The sequence below is a fragment of the Saccopteryx leptura genome, chromosome 2 (assembly GCF_036850995.1).
Source record: "Saccopteryx leptura isolate mSacLep1 chromosome 2, mSacLep1_pri_phased_curated, whole genome shotgun sequence".
Classification (NCBI taxonomy): Eukaryota; Metazoa; Chordata; class Mammalia; order Chiroptera; family Emballonuridae; genus Saccopteryx; species Saccopteryx leptura.
The window spans coordinates 263,179,082-263,183,929 of NC_089504.1; positions in this window are offsets into that span (position 1 = coordinate 263,179,082).

Here is a 4,848-nt window from a genome sequence, read left to right on the forward strand (position 1 = left end):
TCGGCCGGGAGGGGAGGGCCCGCGGAATGCTGGGACTGGTAGTCGCCCTGCCCCTCCCCCGCAGTCTGCAGCCCTGCCCCTCCGCCCCCCCCCCCCCCATAATCCCCACCTCCTCTCCACCGCCCAGCGAGCCGCCAGCGCCAGGCAGTGGTGACTGCGCGCAACAGAAGCGCAGACATTCCCCGTGTTCTCCCGCTGCTTAGGTGACCGAGAAGGCGGGCTTCTCCGCAAGACGACCCTAACACTCATAATGACCCCCAATTCATAGGCAAGAAGAACCCATTGAGCCAACACAGTGAGAGGCACTACCCCAATGATGAGGGCCAGCACCAGTAAGAGGTGACTTGGAGCCAGTCTTTGTCATTACAAGATGCATCTCTTCAAATTCAGTTTGCTCATGTCCAATGGGGTTGGTTGTGAGTAAAAGAGGGAAGGTAGTAATGGTGTCTGCTAGATGGTCAGAAAGTGATGAATAAAAATAGCTATCCTTGGACCTATTAATTTTATAAATATGAAAATTTTTTCATGGAAAGCAATTAATCCAAGACACACATAATTGGCTAGGGGCAAAGTCGAGCACAGTTGACTAGAACAACACAAGTTTGAACTGTGCCTGTCCACTGATACCTGGGTTCTTTTCCCCCCCCCCACCCCCAATAAATATACAGTCTGACTCTCCCTACAGGAGTTTGGCCTCTGCAGATTCAACCAACCACAAGTGGAAAACAGGACTTCCCATTTGCAGTTGGGAATCCACACACACAGAGGAATGAACTTGCACATGTGTGGATTTTGACATTGGCAGTGGTCCTGCAAACAACTCCCCTTACATATGGAGGAAAGTTTGTAGTTAACTTTTTCCACTGGGCTAGGGTCAGGGTCTCTAACCCCAGCCTTGTTCAAGGGACAACTGTTCCTGACCTACACCACCAATTCAAGATAACAGAAGAAATCGACTCAGGTAAATCTCACTTCTCCATGTCTCATTTCCCCCCAAAACATCCTATTTTAGTTATTTTTATTTTTATCTGACTTCCAAAGAATATACACTCTAAGTAGGCAGGGAGGGTTGCCTTTTTGTCTATTCTTTCACTGTTACATCCCCTCCCACCACCTTGAACAGGATCCAGCTAGTACACAGAGGCTCAAATACTTATTGGCTCAATGATACTTAGAGGAAGTGATTTTTGTGTCTTCATCTGTCAATCATCCTCTTTTGGCAGAAGTCACAGGATTAAAGAACAGTTTTAGCCCTGGCTGGCTGGCTCAGCGGTAGAGCGTCGGCCTGGCGTGCGGGGGACCAGGTTCGATTCCCGGCCAGGGCACATAGGAAAAGCGCCCATTTGCTTCTCCACCCCTCCCCCTCTCCTTCCTCTCTGTCTCTCTTCCCCTCCCGCAGCAAGGCTCCATTGGAGCAAAGATGGCCCGGGCGCTGGGGATGGCTCCTTGGCCTCTGCCCCAGGCGCTAGAGTGGCTCTGGTTGGGGCAGAGCGACGCCCGAGAGGGGCAGAGCATCGCCCCTTGGTGGGCGTGCCGGGTGGATCCCAGTTGGGCGCATGCGGAAGTCTGTCTGTCTCTCCCCATTTCCAGCTTCAGAAAAATACAAAAAAAAAAAAAAAAGAACAGTTTTAGCCCTGCCAGACCAGGCGGTGGTGCAGTGAATAGAGCGTCGGACTAGGATGTGGAGGACCCAGGTTGGAAACCCCGAGGTCGCCAGCTTGAGTGTGGCCTCATCTGGTTTGGGCAAGGCTCACCAGCTTGAGCCCAAGGTTGCTGGCTCGAGTGTGTGGGGGGGTGTCACTCGGTCTGCTGTAGCCCCCGGTCAAGGCACATATGAGAAATCAATCAATGAACTGAGGAGCCTCAACGAAGAATTGATGTTTCTCATCTCTCTCCCTTCCTGCCTGTCTGTCCCAATCTGTTCCTCTCTCTGACTCTCTCGGTCTCTGCCACAAAAAATTAATGAATTTTTTAAAAAAAGAACTGTCTTAGCCCTGGCTAGATGATTTAGTTGGTTGGAACATTGTCCTGATATGCAGAGGTTGTGGGTTTAATCCCTGCTCAGGGCACATACAGGAAGAACAGGCCAATGTTTCTATCTCTCTCTAAAAACATCAGTAAATAAAAGAAACACATGTATATGCTGTTTAATAATTGACTATAATTTCTAAATCAACAAAGAATAAATGAAAGAATATTCTATTCACTTCACTGGGTTTAAATTTTAATTTCAGTACAGTGGTACCTTGAGATATCAATTTAATTTGTTCTGTACCGGAGCTCATAAGTCAGTCAACTCATATATCAAACTGCTGATACTGGACCAGTGTGCCAACGCGCCAACTAGCAGCAGCTTCCCAAATCACAACTCATATCTCAGAATTTCCCTTGGATCGCAAACAAAAATACGAACCAAGTCACAGCTTATATCTTTAAAAAAAATTCGTATGTTGGTCTGTTCATATCTCAAGGTACACTGTATAACATTTCCAGCTAGACATTTTCATTTGTATTACAGTCTTTAAAATATTTTGTCTATTGTGAGAATGGGGAATAAATGGAACCAGCTACTATGTCTTTAATTCCCTTCCTCTTAATATTTTAATCACTATTTCCTTATTAAAAATAACAATGTTGCTTCTTTCTACCAAGATATAACCTTAAAGTTATTTGCCTGAGCACAAATGTGAACATCATGCACAAATGGATAGAGGCTTTCTCAGTACAAAACTAGATTTCTGCTTACCCTATAAAAAACTCATGTACAAAAATTCTAATTTTAAGATAAAATGTTTCATTTAAAACATTTTCTTGACATTGGATTTCTAGACCTAGAACTAACACCTAAGTACATATATTAATGCCAGATATTTTATCTGAATTATAATTTTTTATATGTCTTCCCTAATACAAGGCAAATTCCCTAAGGATAAAGAATAGATACATTAATTTAATTCATGTATTTATTAAACATCATGTGCCAACATAGACATTTAATAAATATATGAATCAATGAGTAAGGGGTGAGCAAAAGTAGGTTTAGATACAACCACCACAGGAGGTAGTGAGGCTAACCCAAGCAGGTCCTAAAATTCAGGTTTGTTTACCGAATTTCAAAGACTACAAGAATGTGTAAATAATAAAGGCCAGCAATCTGAACACCCACAAGAGTGTACCTAAGTGTACTGTACCAATGTGACATTCTTTTGGGTTGTTATATAATCATAACCTGAATCTTTTCTCCATATGAACAACTGGAAACTTTTTCCCCCACTTCTGTATGTTCTAATTTTCTATTACCTGTCTTCTCCTTTGATCCACTGAGTTTCTCCACATATTTCAAATTTCCAAAGTAACTGTCTTAACATCCAGAGTTCACGCCTCCTCTTGGTATTGGTGGCCCACCAATTCCCTTTGGACAACTGCAGTTTAGAAAACACCTACAGCAGAGTATCTGGTTTGTCTAGGGTTTAGCTTCACCTCACAGTCATGATCAAAGTTGGTATTTGTCAGGTTGCTAGGTGTAGAGGCAGGTATGGCAGAACTAGGATTATGTATGTATTCATATTACTTAGACAAAATAGGGAAAATCCTAAGCAAATATGTGCTCATGTTAGTTACCATGTCTCTAATTTTACTTTAATAAGAGTCTCATGATTTGTTTCTCTGGGAAGCCATTCCTAAGCCTTTACAAGCATTTTTAATTACAAAATAAAACAGGGACTGATTAGTTAATAATATGCAGAACCTCTTATCCTTTCTTTTTTAATGTTCCCCATACCTAAGTTTTACAGGTCTATATCCAAGTTTCTGTATAGCCACCTGTCCTGGTAAATGTTTCAAAGAGGTTTTTAATATATGCAGTAATTTTCATAATATGAACAATATTATAAAGTTTTATATCCTTTAAAAATTATATTACAGAACTTTATATTTTAGTGAGTAATGTAATAGGTACCTTATAGAAAAAGCATTACTTAAATAAAAGCCAAGTATTAATCAAGTGCCCATAATTTTCAGCATTTTGTTGTTAAAGAAGTCCAACAAATTTTCCAAACATACTATCTAACCCAAGCTGACAAGGGAGAACATGTTTTTAATTTTCCCTTAGAACATTTTTTTAAAAGCATTTCCCTTGTGACTATCCCTACAGTTTCATTGGCTATGTTGTATATAGTAAACAAAGCTAAACTAAAAGGCAAAAACCTAGGTGACTAGCATGCGTGTCCTTGTGTCTGTGACCAAATATATATTTAGTGAAAACAGTGCATGTTAAGATTACATTAAATTGAAATTTGTGCCCAGTTTGAATAAACGAATTGCTCAAAAGCATATTAAGATGACTTAAAATACATGAAATAAAACATACCTTCAAAATTTTCATTCATTATAAGTCATATTCCAATTCATTTGTTTACATCTATTCACTAAAATCAATTATAAAAAACCCTTCAGCCCTGGCCGGATAGCTCCATTGAGCATCCTGCCAAAGTGCAGAGGTTGCTGATTAGATCCCCGGTCAGGGCACATATGGAACAGATTGATATTCCTGTCTGTCTCTCCCTCCCTCCTGTCCTTGTTCCCTAAAACCAATCAATAAATATTTTTAAATTAAAAAACCCTCCAAGTGCACATTAATCTTTCTGTCAATAAGTAGTCATACTTTACACTAACTTAAAACTGCTTTTTATTCTTGCTTTTTATTAAGTAGACTAAACGCAGAAAACCCTAAATCAAATGCTTAATACCAAGTCATACTCTGTATCAAAGTAAAAATAACGGACCACAAATTAAAATTACAGCTATCTTTAATCCATGTATTTGCTCTTTTCTCTTTGTCCATAATAC